Source organism: Aedes albopictus, chromosome 3, assembly GCF_035046485.1.
Source record: "Aedes albopictus strain Foshan chromosome 3, AalbF5, whole genome shotgun sequence".
NCBI lineage: Eukaryota > Metazoa > Arthropoda > Insecta > Diptera > Culicidae > Aedes > Aedes albopictus.
In genome coordinates, this window is record NC_085138.1 from 160849048 (window position 1) to 160868558 (window position 19511).

The 19511-nt window shown below is 40.5% G+C and overlaps 1 protein-coding gene across 1 annotated transcript in view; it reads right to left on the bottom strand.

Annotated features, from left to right (window-relative positions):
• Positions 1 to 19511, bottom strand: part of LOC109422687 (mucin-2) — a 322828-nt gene that overhangs the window by 175816 nt on the left and 127501 nt on the right. The gene's annotated exons all lie outside the window — the stretch shown is intronic.

The window sequence follows — 19511 nt, forward strand, 5'->3', positions numbered from 1 at the left end:
TGCGTAAATGGAGAGCGTTGGGTGGCAAACATACAATATATGTATATAGTTTCGAGATGAAAAAAATCATTACAATAATAATAATAATAATAATAGCATACAGGCATAAGACTTCCATTACTGTGTTTGATGTTTTGTTCGGTTTTTGTAAGCGTTTTTTTTTTGGTATGTAAGTGTCTGCCGATTAAAAAAATACGTCAGAAAAAAAATGTTTCAATTATATCACGCTCCAATATATCACGCCAAAATATTTTTCATTCGTGATATAATCGAAAAAGTACTGTAGTTCAACTGTGGAGTAGACGATACCTACACTCCCATCGATCACCTGGCTCTTGTCTACAGTATCGATTACAACAATAGCAGGCAGCAGCGGACGGAGGAAGAGCGACTAGGCCATGCCCTCTAAGATGTAAGACATCGTATTTGGAGTGGGGGCGATCTAAGCGATATGATACAATCGATCGAGAACAGCTGTGGCAGATTATGTACGAATACGGATTCCCGGATAAATTGATACGATTGATCAAGACGACGAGGGATCGAGTGATGTGCGTAGTTCGAGTACCAGGGACACTCTCGAGTCCCTTCGAATCTCGCAGAGGGTTACGGCAAGGTAATGGTCTTTTATGCTTGCTGTTCAACCATGTCTAGGAGTCTGCTGTACTGGTGGACTCAAGCTACATATTGCAAACCTGCGCCGCGCCTGTTTACGAGCAAGGTGACGAATGCAGTGAGTACTTACCATGGTACTTACCGATGAGGAGCAGGATGAACAACGAGTGGCACTTGCGGTTGGAAAAGTCGCACTCAAGACTGAGATAAGGGCAAGCAAAACTGTCTGCTGTGGGGGTCTTTGTCAGAGTGCAAATACTTACAAACCCGTGGGATGATGCCTTAGAAGTGCAATGGATCCTACCGAGAGCAGTCTCCAGAGTTGCTGGAGAGTATCATCGAGGGGCTCTTTCCGCGTCATGATCCGATTCCTTGGCCACTGGGGTCTAGGACTGGATGTTGCCAACCTCCTTGGATGTTCAGATCTGATATGCAGAAATCCTTGGATGAGGTAGTCTTCCCAGAAATTTGGAAGCGACAGATCCTGGTCCTATTGCCAAAAGCGGAGAAACCACCTGGAAACCCATGCTGGCTTGACATGGCAGGGAAAGTGCACGAGAAGATCATCCTCAATAAACTATAGTGTTGAGGCACATCGAGGGTGTAAATGGTCTCTCGAGTAACCAGTTCGGCTTACGAAAGGGGAGGTAGGAAGGTAGACGCTATCTTGTCAGTTACAAAAATCGCCGAAAAAGTTCTACAGCGTAAGAGGAAGGGAATTCACTACTGTGCAATAGTGATCCTGGTTGAAAGGCACGTGTTCAATAGTGCTAATTGGGCAGCTATTGCCGATGCTCCTGCGTCTAGAGATTCCCGGATACCTGTACAAGATACTCGGAAACAACTTCCAGAATTGAGCACTAGTATAGGACACAGAGGTGTGTTGGTGGGCTTCTACATAACCTCTGAGGTTCCGCAAGGTTCCATCCATGGTCCGGAGTTGTGGAACGTCATGTATAATGACGTGTTGAGGTTGAAGTTCCAGTGGGCCGTGGCGATCGTCGGCTTCGCTGAACAGCAGTAAGTCGCAGCAGCAATTTAGGGTAGGCGGTTGTCTCGATCATCTAGATGGGCTTGATGTACACTTGGAGGGATCGAAGGGGTGCCAGACAACCAATTTGCTCGTATAATGAAGTTTACGTTCATGTTATACGTACTGTAATGCGTTAAAGATATATCGCATAAGATGCAGCAAAAGTGCCTTATGCGTACAAAAGTGGAGGCGCTGTACGTACATTGACGGAACAATAATAACGCTATATGACTTGAAGCGATATCTTATGCGATGCACCGCGTGCACTATTTCAACACAATTTAGCATCTTATGCGATTTAATAATCTTCAAAAAACTGTCAGCTCGATATCGAACTAATGACCTCTGGATTATCAACATAAACGCTTCTAGCTTATGTGAGTTTGTATGCACACTTCAACGAGTTTATTTGTACTTCTATGCGATTTCATCCATATACCATATCCATATACCAAGCGAAGTTGTATAATCATCGCAGTACGAAAATATGCGAATTCATTTGACACTTTGCGAGTTCGCTCGCACGCTTTTGCGAGTAAGTAAAATTCATCGCAATAAAACATCAGAATATCGTCTACTACGATATGTTCATACCTTATTAAAGTTTATTTGTATTCTTATATGACTTTACCTGATACATCGTAATCAGTTCAAAAAATAACATCATATGCAATGAAATTTGTCAGTCAGCCGTACATATATATGCGATAGTGACTTAAGGACAGACTTGTTAGAGTCCCAAAATGGCCGCCACAATGGCCGACTTTGGCACCTACTCACGATTTCGAGGGCACAAATCTCTTCGTAAACAAAACCAGCGCACCTGATCTTCTTATTTTAAGCTTATTACAAGTGAGCAAGAACAGAATAATAAAATACTTCATTGTATGAAGTTTGCTTCTTGAGATTTGTGCGTTTGAAGTTTTGATGCACTGTTAAAGCGGGATGTTAAGACGTTTGTCCTTAAAATAGTACTTTATACGATGTACAACGTAGTTTCTTATGCGTCTCCTGGTTGTCTGGGGTGAAGATGAAGCTCGGTTCTGGTAGCCACGTCGATTACGCCTGCAAGCGAGCCTCCACAGCTATACTGCCGTGTGCAGCATACACGCAAAACAAGAAAAGCTACCAAAAATTGAGATATGCCTTTTCTACCAATTTATGTATTAAAAACGTACAGAAAATGTGATAAATCATAATCCATTCGTTGTATTAAGATGCGCTACACGGTTCCATAGCTTCCATACCACTACACACAAACACCTCCATTCAAACCCGAGAAGTTGAACCGGGTTGCGTCTAAAAATAACTTTCGCTTCGCTGCTGAGCTTCGCGTCCTATTGTCTACATGGAATTTTCCACTTGCAAACAGCAACCTGATGGATGCGGGCTTTTAAGTGCACAATGGGTCTAGAGTCGTATTTACGAAGACAAAAATGTTTCTCCCAATTTCTGTCATTTCTTTTTTTTTTCATTATTGTGAAATGATTACGGTCAATCAAGTGTGGCTTATCCAAAAATCTGCTGATTAATTATTCTCTATACAATATCAGAATGTTTTACAAAGTTATAGCAAATTTACAAAAATAAAACTTTCGATTGATTTGATTGATTTGTCTTTACTCAAGAGACTTTCAGCCCTTGGATAAAACATTCGAATCATTAGAACTTTTCGAAAAGTTTTCAATAAATTGTAACTTTTTTGCCTTTGGTCATATTTTAGTCGAGTCCAACGATACATGAAGACCAATACATTAGTCACAAACTTTCAAAATTTAATTTAATTCGGTTCGCTTAGTCCTAAGGTAAGTAATTTGATAAACGGAAGTCAAAAACTAGATATAGATAGAAGGGCTCTAATTTCGTGTAAAGTTGAATAATCAATCAAGCCCAAATTTGCACCAATTAAATCAAACTCGTTGAGGAACAAGTAATCAAAATTTGAATAGTTTTAGTGGGCTTTATAAAAGGATACAATTTGCTAAAAATGTTTTAGGCAATTTTTAAAACTTAGCATGCTTTTGTATATACCACAAGGCGGTGCTAGAGGTCAAGCAAATTTTAAATTTAATATATCTCAGAATTCTGGTCACTTACAAAGTTGCTGTCTTTGACAATGTTGTTTGGTAGGTCAAGGGCTTACAGTTAATGGTCCACTTGTTTCGAAATTTTGCCACAAGGAAACGCAAGTTACACATTTGCAAAATTATGGAAATGAATGTTTTTTTTCGTAAAGCAATCAAAAAGCTGTAATTTAGTTTTCTTTGAACATATTTAAGTCAAGTCAAAGGTTTTTCAAAGAGCTATATATTAGTCATAAATGTGCAAAATTTCATTTCATTCGGTTCACTTAATCCAGAGATATAGCAGTTTAACGAGGAACACTCAAATATGAAACATTTTTCTAGAATCGCTCCAACTTCATGTAAAACTATTCAATCGAGCTCAAATTTGTACCATTTATAGCTAATTAGTTGTGCAACTAGCAGATAAAATTTGAGAATATTCCCTACACATTATAGAAAGTTACAGGTTACTGAATATATTCGAGATAATAAGTAAAAGATACATGCTTCTACTAATTGGCAACTAACGCCGTCTACTGACAGAATCCTGAACCAATCAGCTAATCAACTGAAACGCCTTAATAAACCAAACAACATTGCCGAAGAAACCAACTTTCTAAGTAATCAGAGTTCTGAGATATATGGAATATAATAATTAATTTATCGTCAGCGCTACCTAGTGGTGGAATTTTGAATCAAACGGCCCATCACCAGTAAAACCTTGACTGGCCTAAAAACTTTGCCAAGTATACCGAATATTTAAGTAATCAAGGTGCTAAGATGTACGGTATGGAAATTTCGCCAGTGCTACGCCTTGCTGTCTGTGATAACTGTCATACCAGAGACAAACAAACGTAACACTGATGAAATGTTTATACCAAATATCTCATCATCCTGGTTACTTAGAGAGTTGGTGTCTTCGGCAATATTATTTGGCTGGTCAAGAACTAACAAATGATGAGCCGTTTGATTCAAAATTCCACCACAAGGCAGCGCTAGTGAGCAAACAAATATTATATTCCATATATCTCAGGACTCAGATCACTTAGAAAGTTTATGTCTTCGGCGATGTTGTTAGGTTGGTTACGGCCGCTCAGTTGATTAGCTGATTGGTTCAAGGTTCTGTCAGTAGGCGGCGCTAGTTACGAATTAATTGAAGCATGCAACTTTTATTTATTATTTCAAATATATTCAGCAAGCTGTAACTTTTGCAAAAATGCACCAAATATTCTCAAATTTTTCCTACTAGTTGCACAACTAGTAAGCTATAAACGGTAAAAATTTGGGCTCGATTGGATAACTTTACATACAATTGGAGCAACTCTAATAAAGTAGTTCATATTTGAGTGTTCTTCGTTTAATTGCTATATCTCTGGATCAAGTGAACCGAATGAAATGCGACATTGCACAATTATGACTAATACATAGCACTTTGACTTGACTTAGACACGTTCAAAGAAAACAAACTTACAGCTTGTTGATTACTTCACGAAAAAAAATCAATCATTTGAATGATTTTGCAAATGTGTAACTAGCGCCGCCTAGTGGTCCATTAACTGTAAGCCCTTGATTCACTTAACAACGTTGTCGAAGACACCAACTTTCTAAGTGGTGACAGACCTGAGATATATGAAATTTAGAATTTGCCGTTTATTGGTGGAATTTCCAATTAAACGATCCATCACCATCCATCATGGCATTGCAAATAAAATTATTAGAAAGCAGATTTTTGAATCAGTTTAACCAAACGAACCACCCTAACATAACAATAATAGGGAATAGGGTCAACAATTGAAAATAAACTTTCTAAAACACAATATGTGTCTAAAAACTTAAAGCTGAAGCTTAAACAGTTTTGTCTTCGCAAATACGGCTCTGGACCCATTGTGCAGTGTGGCGGCTGTATCACTTCCATCACCAAGCCACGTTTGTGTTGATCATGATGGCTTTCAGCCTCTTGTCTGTTCATGTGCAGTTATAGCCGTGCTGGTTAGAGCACAGGATACTGTGTATCACCATGATAGTGTCTCGGTTCGATTCCCGCCGCCGCCCGTATTTCTTTTTAAACATGTATTGGTATTTGATGCCGCCGCTGCTGTCATGATCAGTCTAAAAATAGAACAAATAATGAGAAACCAGTGCGACAGAGCACACGCACACATGCGAAATTTTCCTTTTCCAGATTCTAGGAAGCCAATACAATTTTTGGTATACTGCCACCTACCAATTTTTGTATTTGCAAGGCCCTAATACAATATTTGTATATGTTTCATACCCAATTGTATTAGAATCTGCCAATCTCAGGTTGCGTGTAGTTGTCCCATGGTAATAGGGATTCTAATAGAACATGGGACAACTATGCTGCACACAGGCTTTCCAAATGTACATCCTTCTCGCAACAGCCCGCGCAAGGCTGAATCGACACTCTCTTATGTGTGCAGACCATCTCTCGTTACCGTGTGCAGCACCATCAGTGAGAAATGTATTGCCAACAGCACGCACACGCATGAGCGAAAGATGTATTGAAACAGCCGCTGCTTTGGCTGCTTGCCTGACAGTTGCATACTCGAGTCGTATCGAGCCGAGTGGGAAACGTCGTGAGTATTGTTGGCCGCATGGCGATGACAATCTTCGGCTAACCAAGCCGGCTGTCGCGTAAAGGGTGTCATAGGCTGTCACGAGAGCACATGGCTTAACGCTAAAAGTTATTCACAAAATATGTGCTCAATAAATATTTTTTTACAAACATGATATGCCTTTCACAAGATGCCCCAGAAGCAAAAAGAAGTTTGTGCCAGCGTTTGTCAAAATTGTAATCAGGCTAAAATATACCACTGATGTGAGATTCAACTTTCTTTTATTTTGAAAACATAGCAGTGCATTTCACATGCCAATAAAAAAATAATGCTATGCAAAATACTCTACTAGAATAAGACTTACAGATACATATTCTCTATTTGAAAAAATACATAATACATAAAACGCATCGATAATTTTGAGCGTGGGATATACCACGATACTCGACACGTTCAACAGAAGTAAAATGCTCGGGCCGAGCGCAGCGATTTTCGTCACTTCGTGTCCAGCCAACGAGAGACGGTTTGGGTGAGAGCCGAGGCTGTCATCGGCGAACGAACGCACAGCGAAAGCAGACGGTGTGAGCAATTCCCGACAGTGATGTTGTAGGTAGTATGAGTTTTATTCTGTGGGCTGTCATGAACCATGCATTCACAAGGCTGTCATGGGAATAAGAGTGTGACAGCCATCAAAATGCTATCATGATGCGATACTTTTGGGAAGCCTGGCTGCACACGGCAGAAAAGTGTCTGTAAATAGGAGGGATAAGCCCAGAACCGAATTGGAAGGGAAAGGCTTCTTCATTCGGCGAAGATTTCACTAAACCACCGACGACAAGTAAGATTTGAAAAACGATAAGTAAGCATAACTCAGAGATGATGAAATTTGAAATGTTCCATTGACTTGGCCATAATTTTCAAGACAAATCTAGAGAAAAAAACTCTTCCAAGGGCTCGTAACAAATATGCGAACAATTCACATTCGCATTCACTGCTGCTACCTCGGAAACCATATAATTTTAGTGAAATTTCGTAACTCAATTAACGACTTAAGCGACGAAAATGGCCACAGCAGCGCGGTGGCGCTCGACGGTACCATACTCTAGTGAGTCGCTCTACTAACTTTTCAATTAGTAGTTAGGAACCTACTTAAACGCCGCTCTCGAGTTCGGTTGAATGACTAAGTGATGGTGGAGCAGCGCCGCGGCAGCGGCAACGGTAGTATGTCTCTCACACTTGAATGGAGCCACAGTATGAAGTGCGATTGCTGCAATTAAATTTTGCATCATCGGAAAGTCATATCGTTCCATAATGATGGCGACGACGACGACGACGACCGTGTGGGAAACCGTACGTACCTACAGCCGAGCGATCCAAATTATTCGACATCGTCAACAATGAACAATCTATAAAATGTGTATCATATGCTTGTGAGAGAGGGAGCCAAATAGCAGAACAAAGCAAGGTGATTGGGGTTTGTTTAGAAGCCTAAACAGATCATTAGGTATGGTATTGGGTTTCTCATTAATGTTTAGACTACTGTGATAATTTGAGAATTCACTGAATCATCATTTCCCTGCGAAATTTCACACTAATCAAACTTATTTTGTTTACCTGTTGTGCATCCGACGCCCCTGTCATGAACTCAACCGAACTTGTGTACGCCAGCCGCTGCGAAGTCGTGTGCGAAATTCGACTGTGATGATAATGAATTTCGGTCGAGTCTAAATGGGTGCAAATGTCGCAATATATGGTGTAAAGACGGTGGCAGCACTCCGAAAACCATAAGAATTGAATAACTCGACTGGCTTAAGTTTGCCGCTCACCCACAAAACCGAAAACTTTTTATTCTTTGCCTTGGCGTGGATCAGAGGTTTTCAACTGTAAATTCACCCATAGAGGGAATAAGACCCACATTATACAAAACGGTTGAAAACCACTGGCAAAGACATTTACTCGGTATGTATACGGTAGCATGGCAATGGGTAGGGTAATTACTTGGTCGTGGTTCAATTGGCCATTGAGTAACGATAGATGATGGACGAACGGATAGATGGATGGATGGGAATATGTAACAATTCGATGAACGCCGAAGGGTTCCCTGAGCTACTTAAACCACCAAAAATTGAAACGTCGTCGTCGTCTACATTTGTTTGCACTGCAAACACAGCTCGTTCACCTCAAAGGGTTTGTCTTTCGGCTGCGATGGGTTAATTATATGAGGATGAGCACTTCACTTTTGCTTTTTGTAGGTCAGTGGCCAAATAGCTAACTACACAGTGTGTGCTGTATATGAATACTAATGGCGCGAAAACGCTCAACTCAAGAAGCAACTGAAGATATTTGTTCCGGATTAGGTGGCACGGGCAAGCCGACGACGACGCGACGGTTCTGTTTGTATATACCAGCCTGTTGCGCATCATTGCTCACGAATCGATAGGTACCATGGGTTCGACCTTGCCAATTCTGTGCGATAGGGTGCTGCTATAGAATTAACACTCGCGAAGAATAGTCGCCGCTGTTTGCTGTTCTAGTCTACGCCGAGGAACCTTCAGTTTTAGACGCCAACACACTCCGTTCGCTGAACAACGACGTTCAATCCCATCTAAGACTGTTGTAATCCTGGTCGAACTTACCTGAAAGTAAATGCAAAGAAAACGCAAAATTAGAAACAGGTAAAAGGCAATGATTCGGAGGTGTCACCGGGAAAGGTAAAGGAAAAGTTTCGATTAATAACATAAAATTAGACAAATTTCACGCGTAATTGAGCTTCGGTTGGCTGGTGCACAGAAGAAGAAACGCACAACCACGGTTTTTTATCGCTTTCACGCGCACGTGCGACCGCACGGCACGGCGCAGCAGCAGTAATGCTGCGATGAGCATAAACCTTCAAGTTTTGCGACATTTTTCCCTGCTTGAGGCTCAGAGACCTTACTGTAGGTAGGCAATAATGTGCAGTGAAATGTACCCAATTAGAGAATCAATTTGATGATGACAGTCAGTGGTGCTTCGTCATCTGGCAGGCCGCAGGCGGGGTACCTAGCATAACGAGAGAGACATTTTCATAAAATTCCGCCACGGTGGTAAACCACAGCCATTCACGATCGTTACCGTCAGCGCCATAAATGTTTGGAATGATGGAGGAACTAACGTCTGATTAGTTGCAGAAGAAAACGAAAGTTAGTGTAGTGGTTAGGAGCAAAATATGTCTATTCAAGTATTAATAACTAATTGCCCACATGGAGAATGTGGCACTAGAGTGTAACAAAATAGAAAAGGTTGCAAAAAATAATGCTTGCTCCCCCTAAATTAACAGATCGGTCTCTAAAAAAATGTAACATCTATGAATGGTAGATTTTCAAGATCTTGACAGTCCTGAGCTGCAGAGCATTTTGCAAACCTTGCAATATCCAACAACCGTAAGAAGGACTTCTCGTCGGGTTGTGGAGCATCATGGATGTCAAAGGACAAAACCTTAAACGTTGATTGAATGATTATTAAGGATATGTTCCATAGTGTTCCACAAAGTTAAACTCCTGATCCGATACTTGTTATGGAAGACTGCACAATATTACGTATATTGAAGTAGATATTATTATGTTCAAAAACTACAAAGTAGCATGGAACGAGCTCACCGATTCATAAGCAGTGCATCTATGCATTATTTTCCGCTGGTAAAAAGAACTAATTTTTGTCGTCGCCTACTGTTTGGCACTCAACACACCACCCGAAAAAAACATGTCACGTTCGACATTCAGCCAAAAAAACCGACATGCACGTGAGACATCGTTCTCCGATACTCAAGCACTCCAAAATGCACTGATATTATGAATGGCATGAGGGTCTCCAGTTAGCCTAGTATTTGAGGCTATTGATCGCCAATCTGGAGACGGCGGGTTCGATTCCCGTTCCAGTTTGGAAAATTTTCTCGATTCCCTGGGCATAGTATATCATTGTACTTGCCTCACAATATACAAATTCATGCAATGGCAGGCAAAGAAAGCCCTTCAATTAATAATTGTGGAAATGCTCAAAGAACACTACAATGAAGCGAGTCAGGCCAAGTCCCAGTGGGGACGTAGAGCCACAAAGAAGAAGAAGAAATGCATGAGTAAGGGCTACGTTAAAATAATAAAATTCAACCCCAACCACAGAAAAGGCCTTATCAGTTTATTGTCACTCGAGGAAAGTTGTATGGACTTTCAACACTTGATAAGAATGCTCTGTCGCCTAGCCTTTACATGTCCAGTAGACGCGCAGTGTTCGAGATTAGCATCTGGTTCATCCCAAAGAGGACCATCAATTGAAAAGACCGCATCACTATTTTGTCTTTTCGACGTGTCCCTTTCGATGTTTTGGCATTACATTGTCATTAGTTTTGTCTGTCGACGTTTTTTTCCTTAAGCCAAACTAGGATGGATGACAAAGCTTCAAAAGACGAAACGAAACGTCGTAGGAAAAAAAAACGTCAAAAGAACAAAACATCGAAAAGTGGAAAAATTGGCATTCTTTGTCCCTTTCGACGGTGACAAAACGCCAAAAGACGAAACGTCCAATGCCAAAACGTCGAACGTCAAAACGTACAAAGGACAAAATGTCGAAGGGACAAGACGTCGAAAAGACAAAACGTCTAAAAGTGTAGGAATGGGTTTCCTTATAAAGAACAAATTATTCACTTTATACTTATTTTTTAATGAGTTTATTTTTGCCCTTTCAGCGTTTTGTTCCTTTCGACGTTTTGGCATTCGATCTTTTGGCATTTGACGTTTTGTTCGTAAGCCGTTGAATGGGTGACAAAACGATGAATGTCAAAACGTCGAAAAGCGAAAGAGTGGGGGCCTTCAAAAGAATAAAGATCTCACTATTAGCTTACACTTTGATTTGTATTTTATTAAAATATTTATGCCCGTTTACTATCATCTTATGTGCTTTTGAGTTTAACTTCAGGTTAATCACTGCAGCTTCGAGCCTTCTCGTGGCGTAGTAGTAACACGTCTGTTTAGTGAGTAGTGCAGTTCGAGTCTCACCGAGAGGACGAGTAACTTTTTTGACAAAAGTCACTTCAATTTGTTCATTTTCAATTCACACCAGTATTTGTATATTTTAGTCTTCGAAATTTAGTTAAATTTCCACTCGTTTGGGTTAGCCACAAATACCGATACTTAAGGTCTCCTAAAAACCCATGAAATGGCCCCGAAAACCCCCTGAAACACCATTGATACCTCATAAAACATCTTGAAACACCCCTGAAAGTCCCTAAAGAATCTTGAGACCCTCTAATACCCTCTGCAATGCCTCTACCATCCCCTGAAGCACAATGAATCGCCATGAAATGCCTCTGAAAATCTCTGAAATCCCCTAAAAACGCTACTGAGACCCCTTGAAGCCACTGGAACTTCCTGAAACGTATCTGAAACTTCTCTACTTATGTTTCCATAAAGGTACCTGAAAACCTAATGAAACCATCCCTGATACACCATGAAAAGCCCCTGAGACCCGCTTAAACGTCCCTGAATCTCCCTAATGCGCCGTTCGTTAGACCCGCTGAAACCACATTTTTTTTGAATTCCCCTGAAATCCCTTTGAAATCCCTGATACACTAGAACCTCTTTTTATGCACATAGCTGGAGGTACATAAATTAAAAATGTGCATAAATTAATATAGGCATAAAAAGAGAAAAAATTGTGCATACATTAAGTTAGGGCTTTAACGAGGGAATCTAGTACGCGAGAACAGAGATTGCTCCTGGGCTTTTGAGATGGGGCTAAGGTGGTTTCCAGAAAGAGCCCAAAAAGGGGGTCCCAAGGGGCTTCAGGGACGTTTCAAAGGATATTAGGGGCAATTCAGGGGTCTCAGAAGCTTTTAAAGGGCGTTTTAAAGGGTTTGAGAGGCGTTTCAAAGGGTTTCAGGAACATTTTTAGGACGATCTTAGAGGTTTTAGGGGCGTTAGGTGCATTTCAGGTGGTTTCTGGAGCCTATTTTAGACATCTGAAGGAATTTCAGAGACATTTCAAATGTATTATGATGATTTCATGGGCATTTCAATGGAATAACGGACGTTTCAGAGGCGTTACAAGAACACCCTTAAATCAAAGGGTATTTCAAAAGCGTTTTAAAAGAATGTTGTGGGGTCTCCGATAACCTTCTGAAGCTACCTGAAATACCTCAGAAATCTCCCTAAGACCCCCTCAGACCGCATGTAGCGTTCCTGGTACCCTCCGAAACCTATGAAAATGCCTCCATAACGTCTCCGAATCCCGAATCTCGGACTCCATGTAACGCATCTGAGACGCTCCAAAGCCCTAAAAAACCCTTCGTGACGCTTCCGTAACGCCTCTGATTCCCGCCGAAAATGCTCGTAAACTTCATGAAATACTTTCAAAATCCTCCTCTAACCCCCTCGGTCCCCATGTAACGCACTTGAGATCCTCCGAAATTCTCATAATCGCCTCCGTAACGCCTCTGAATCCCGCCGAATATGCTCTGAAACTTCCTAAAACGCCTCCGAACCCCCCGTAAGACCCACTCGAACCCTGTGTAATGTATGTGAGACTCTCGGAAACCCCCAAAACGTACAAATAACGCCTCCAAAGCCCGTCGTAAATAATCTGATACTCTTATCATTGCTTTCGAAAACTCCCTCAGACCCCCGAAAACAACCTTAAGATCTCCTGGTACCCTGCTGAAACCCCTAGGAACCCCCTGAAATCCCATGCAACCTCCCTTTGCTCTCCCCTATAAACACCCCGTGGCCGCCGTTGCAATAGTTTCCGTCATTATTACATTTTCTTATTCACAATATTGGTTCTGAATAGCTCTCCCTCTTTTTGTGTGCAGGGCAATTGAAAGAGGTGCATAAATTAAAAGTGCACAAAAAAAGGTTTTAGAGTATCCCTCAAATGTCCCAATAAATCTGACACGCCCTTGAAACACCCTAAACCGCTCTGGTACTCCCTGAGACCCCACGAGACCCCTGAAATGCTCCTTAAACCCCCTGAAGTATCCCTGAACGCTCGTTGAAACCCCTCTTAAAGCCTCCTGTAAACCTTGAAACTCCCTGGAACCCGAAAGCCCCTGAAATCTATTTGAAACCTCCTAGAATCCTTCAGAAATGACTCTGCAATCTCTTGAAATGCCCATTAGAATCCCCTGTAACCACCAGCAATTCCTTTTAAACCCCCTGAAACCCCCTGAAATTTTCTAGAATCCACCCGAAACCCATTTGAGGGGGTTAGAAGCATAGGGGTGTAAGTGACAAAAACCCACTTTCGAGTAAATGAGGTTTAAACTTTTTGACCAATTTTTCATCCCATACAAAATGCATGGAGCTTCAAAATGATCCCAATTTTCTCTGATTTATAATATTTTTTTCAATAATCGTAAAAACAATCTTAAAAAAGTTCCTGAAAGCTTGAAATCTGAAGAATATTATGATATGCTCAGCTCAAAATCGACAAAATGGTCACTAACACCCCTTTGGTTCTGGGCCCCTCATTTAAAATTGTCCATGTAACACTCCGTTAGTTCGTTCTCTGGATTTCCATGTGCTCTTCTCCTGAAACACCCCCAGACACTGTTGCTATACTGCCTATGATCGCATAACTGTCTCATATGAATTATGAATAGGAAACCCAGCAAATGCGGGACAGCGATCATAAGCTGTATAGCTTATATTCAACATAAGCAGTATAGCTACCGTCAAAATCAAACATTCTCATGTGCAATGCTGCTACTGAATAGTTCTTCTTTTTATGCAAGTCATTAAAAAATTTCATATATTAAACCTGCAAAAAATACAAGCGATACAAACCATTTCTTATCGCAGAAAAGGAAACGTTGAAGTCTTGTATTTAAAACTGATTCCGAGGGCCCAATCAGGATTCGAAATCCTAGACAATATAATAGCTAGACGTAGATGCTGTAAACCAGAAAGCAAACTGATAGAGAAAACACAATTCCAGGAAAGATTGAAGGACCAAAGTTGTTTAAAAAAGCACAAGCAACTTCGGGCCGTCAATCAAGTTTAAGTTTGCTCACTTGGAGTAAACATGGAGAAATGCCCCAAGTAACACACTTGTCACAGAAGAGTCACGGAAGCGCAGATTTGTGTTGCGCAGAAGTCATTCAAACTTATTTCTAACAAACAAATACTTTCTTGCTAGATGTAAGTCGCAGCGACTTTTGCGAAACCAAAACCAGCACTGCCGTGACTCTTCTGTGACAAGTTTGTTACTTGGGGCTTGATGTTTTAGAAGGATGTGCAAAATTCTCCTGGAGAAGGCGAGTCGTCATCATAATATATTAGTAAAGTAGTGTACCTTTACTATTTAGGATGCTAGGTCAAGACGTCCCTCACAGCACATGAGATTCTTTGGAGATGGCCAACATTGGCACAGTCTTGTGCCTCACTCGGTTTACATTTGCAAGAAAAAACCTCCGCATATCGTTTTGGTCCAACAATCGTACATAAGTTTGTCCCTTCACACATACATTCTTTCGCTTAGCAGCTCCCCACAATTATATCGTTATATGTTCTTCCATGATTAGTGTATTTTTTATTACAGTCGGTAAATGTATATAATTGAGCAATTAATGATAAATTCTAACATCTCAAAAAGCACCCATCGGATTGTCCACATAGCATTTATAGCAAACACTATCAATAATGGATTTTTTTTTTTGCTTTATGTAGAATGCCACTCTTGACAGATGATTCTATGTATTCCTGTAATAAATACTCCTTAAGTCCATGAGATTGAATCGTTCGATGGTATTTCAGATGAATCTTGAATTCTTCAATAAATATTTCCACAGAACAAGTCAAACCGACAAGAATGATTCGCATCATTCTCAGGAATTTCCATCCACGTGCATCCTTGCCAATGCGAGCCAGATGCGTAGCAAAGTCAGTGACCTTCCGCGGATACCCGATCTGCGAGAGAGAACCACCGTGCACCACAAAAGGGATGCATGCCAAATTCGCCCTCACCGCAAACCATACAAAATAAATCACCCGTTCGTTCCCGCTTGGTATGACAGCGTACATGTGTATCGAATGGTGGTACAGCAAAAGGCATCCCAGCGATCCCACTCATTCCGCAATAAAAATTAAATTCTCCCCGAACCCTTCCCTCCGAGATGGTCAAAGAAAAATCTTCCTACGCAGCAGACACCGGAGAAGACCCCAGCCACCTCCCCGAACAGGTTGTATTGAAATGAGCATGACCCTGTCGCATCGCGAGGCCATGGTGGTGGTATGCTTGGCGTCGTAATTCCTTCCTATACCTACCGTAGTACGACCGAATGATATAGTGGATGGCCCTGCAAGGTTATCGCAATCAGAGTGATTCACGGATAAACCCCTGCTACCCAGTAAGAATCGAGTGCACGATGCGCGATGCACAAGCGCGAACATGTGTCACCAACTAGCGAGCGAAACGCAATTGGAATTTATGAGCGCTACCTGATAGGCACAATAGATTATACCACCATAGCAAGGCAGGGGCAGTAGATTTGTGACGCTACGCAATTCTCGGTATTATTTCATGCGGATCATGGTTGTTGGTTAAGCAATCTTCGTGTCCTTTAGAGGTCGTTTACCGGACGGGGATGTTGCCCTTGGAGCTAGGGTTGGAACTAGTCAGGCCCACTATTATCGAGGAGACCCAAGCTCATCGTCTAAGCACAGCGGGTGGCAAGCTAATGGTAGATGACTAAGCCAGTTAACTAATCTGCCTGGCGCTGCGCGCCGTCCGTACGCTTCGCCGTGAATTCGAAAGGGGGTGTTCGGAAAAAGTGAAATTCGTTATGCATACATGGACGAGCGCAAACTGTCACCTAATGGGATGCGAGGTTAACATAAGTCGCGTAGCGTTCCTTCACGGTCCCCCCGGTGCGATAAGTTGCAAGATATAGCACTAGCGCACATGTGCTTGGATATGCTTTATTGCTGTTTTATAGAAAACACATTGTGATTGCAATGCGCGCTCGAGCTACGAACCTAACCAATTTAGTAGCGGGCGCGATATCCGGTAGCGATTCGAGTGAATGAATGGATGACCTCGGTGAAATTTTGTGCGGCATCGGAATGCAGAGGAGACGCTGATTAACTTTTGTCTCAGGTTCGCATATAAAAGGCCATCAACAGCACAGTGGTAAGCGACCGAGAGTGACGGATAGATTTACCTCTGTTGACGTGGGAGCACGTCAGGTGATGTGTGATAAACGGATAGTGAGTCAAATTGGATGATTAGCTTTCTTATTTTTTTTTTCAAATAAACTTCAATGAAGATCCATGAAATGTTATTTAATCTGGGGAGGGGGGTTATTTTATTGCAGACGGACATGGTTGATGGTCTAGTGGTTATGTTGCTGATTCAAATTCAGAATGACCAGGGTTCGATCCCTGCCCCAAATTTCTGCTTCCTAGCTGGGGCTCAATTGAATGACATGAGCTGATGTCAATTGAATGATCAGAAGCTAGTCAATTGATATTTCGATTATAAATGGAAAAATGAGTGGTTACCTATCTCAATTTCAGCTTTAAATGACACTTCGCAGCACTGTTGGCACTTGAGACACATTTGGCTTTCAGTCGTGCAACAATTGGAAAATTACCCTATTTGCCTATCAATTCGTCAACATTTGAATATCACTTGGAAAGGAACATTCAATGCCTCTTCGATTTTAATGGAACATCACTTCAATTCGGTATTCTTCATAACACCAACAAAGCTAGTCATGAAAATGTTTGACACTTCTCATATCATTTTGACAGACCACACACATGCACGAACAAGACGGATCATTCTACTTTATCGATCGTGTTGCCGTCATTTTCATGCTTATCAGAGCTGGTTAGTCAAGCTTTCCCGATTTCAACGCACCTTCACTGGTACATTCCCATGGATAAGATCTTGGGGAAATCTCAAAAGTAGCCGCTTGAACAATTCCTGAAGAAACTTCTGGAAACATTTCTGAAAAAAACTCCAACTGCTGGATGAGTGCGACTGAAAATCTGTTACTTGAGAAGATCTGGCATTGTCAGTCTAGAACTATTCAAAACTGTGTGTTTTGCTTTTCCCGATGATTCGGCACTTTTATTGGGCCCTTTTCAAGGGGATAGCTGTCAACCATTCTTCGTTACGGTTAAAAGCTATACCCTTGAAAAAGGCCCAATAAAAGAGCCGAAATATTGGGCAAAGCAAAACACTCCGTTTTGAATAGTCCTAAACTGAGAAAGCCAGATTTTCGAATGGAATGCAGCAGCTTTTGAAGAAACCTCCGATGAAATTTCTAAAGTAATTCTAGGAATATTGAAGAAGTCTCTAAAGATATTTGCGAAACTATCGCTGAAAAAATTCAGAAGGAATTAAACTAAAAATCTGAAGAAAATTCCAAATGAATTCCTGAAAGAATTTCTAAAAAAAAAACAGGAATATTTTAAGAATCGACAGATGGATTTTCTGAAGAAATCATGGGAGGAATACTTGAAGAAATACCTGGAAACCCCTGGTGGAATACTTAACAAAACCTCTTGAGATATTTTGAAAAAAAAAACCTGGAGAAATCTAAAAGAAAATCGTGTTAAGTACTGTTGCTTTGAATTCCATTAAGAATTTGCATCCTTTGACAGATACGTAATTCGAGTCGAGTCAAGTACAAGACACTGAAGACGACCTTACAGTTGAGGTCGAAATACGTATCTGTCAAAGGATGCAAATTCTTAGTGGAATTCAAAGGAACGGTACTTACACGATTTTCTTTTTACTTACAGATATTCCCCTAACAAGCCCAGGTTCATCATCATCTGGAGAAAACGTTGTTTCGTTCTTTGAATTCGTCGAGGATTCCATCAAGCAATTCCTGGAGGTTCGCATGGAGGAAATCCTTGAGGAAGTTCTGAGAAAATACATAGAGAAATACCCGGCGAAATTTCTGATTCTGTGTTAATTTTTGCAGGAGTATCTGCAAGAATGCCCTCCAATTTTTCCGCAAGAATCTCTGAAAGACTCCGTAGAAACATTTCTGAAGGAATCCTTGGAGGATTTTCTAAGACTTTCTTTAAAAATCCTTGGATCAATTTCTGGAAGAGAAATGTCAAATCATAGTCACGGAAACATGTTTGTCCAATGCTAAAAGGACTGAGTTTGTCCAACCATCAACTAGGTGGCGGTAGTGAGCAAACGTCAAACTCGAACAAAAACGATGCTAGCGCCACGGGTGGGCAGTTGGTTAACTATCAATTTTTGAATATACTGTTAAATCGGTGTACGATGGGAATTGTCAGAGCGTAATGTCTGTTTGTCTGTGAAATTTCTAAAGGAATATGTACGAAACAATCTTAAGAAACTTTTAATAATCTAAATGTAGAATTTCTAAAGCAATTCTTAGAGAAAATTCTTCAGAAAGCTTTTGAGAAAATTTTGAAGGAGTTCAGAATTTCTGATTCTTAATGTATCCGTTTATCATTTTCTAAATAATATACATGGAGTATTTTTGAGAATGTTCATGGAAAAATTTCTAGATAAATGCTATGAAAACTTTCTGATTCATCTATGAAAAAAAAAACTGAAGAAATTCGTAGATGAATTTTTGAAAAAATCTATGCAAGAAGTTTTGAAAGAATTTTTTAAAGAATTTTGTAAAGAAATCCATACAAAATTTTTGGAATCTATCCAGAAGAAATTGTGAAACTTCTGGAAGAGTCCCTAGGGAAATTTCTGGAGAAATTGGAAGCCTCTGGGGATTTTTTGGTGAATTTCTTGGAAGAATTTACAAAGTAACTCCAGCACAATTTCTTGAAAAAACGTCTGAAAAACTCTGGAATAGTTTCTGAAGGCGTCCCTGAAAGTTTTATCAAAGGAATCTCTGCAGAAATTTCTGAATAATTTTCTGAAGAAATATTCGAAGGAATCTCTGAACGAGTTTTTGGAAGAATCCCTAGAGAAATTTCTGCTCAATTTCATAGCTTTTTTTCTTTTTTTTTTTAATAAATGGAGGAATTTCAGAAGTAAATTATGCAAGATGATTTGAAAGAATACTCTGTGAAATTTGTAGAATAGGAGGAATTTCTAAACAAATTTTTCTGGAAAATTTCTGAATGAATCCACGCAAGATTATTTGAAAGATGCCGAATTTTTGGGCGAATACTCAAACAATTTTCCGACACATTTTTTTAAAAATTTTTTGGAAAAAAAATTCTGAATTTTTTTTTTGGT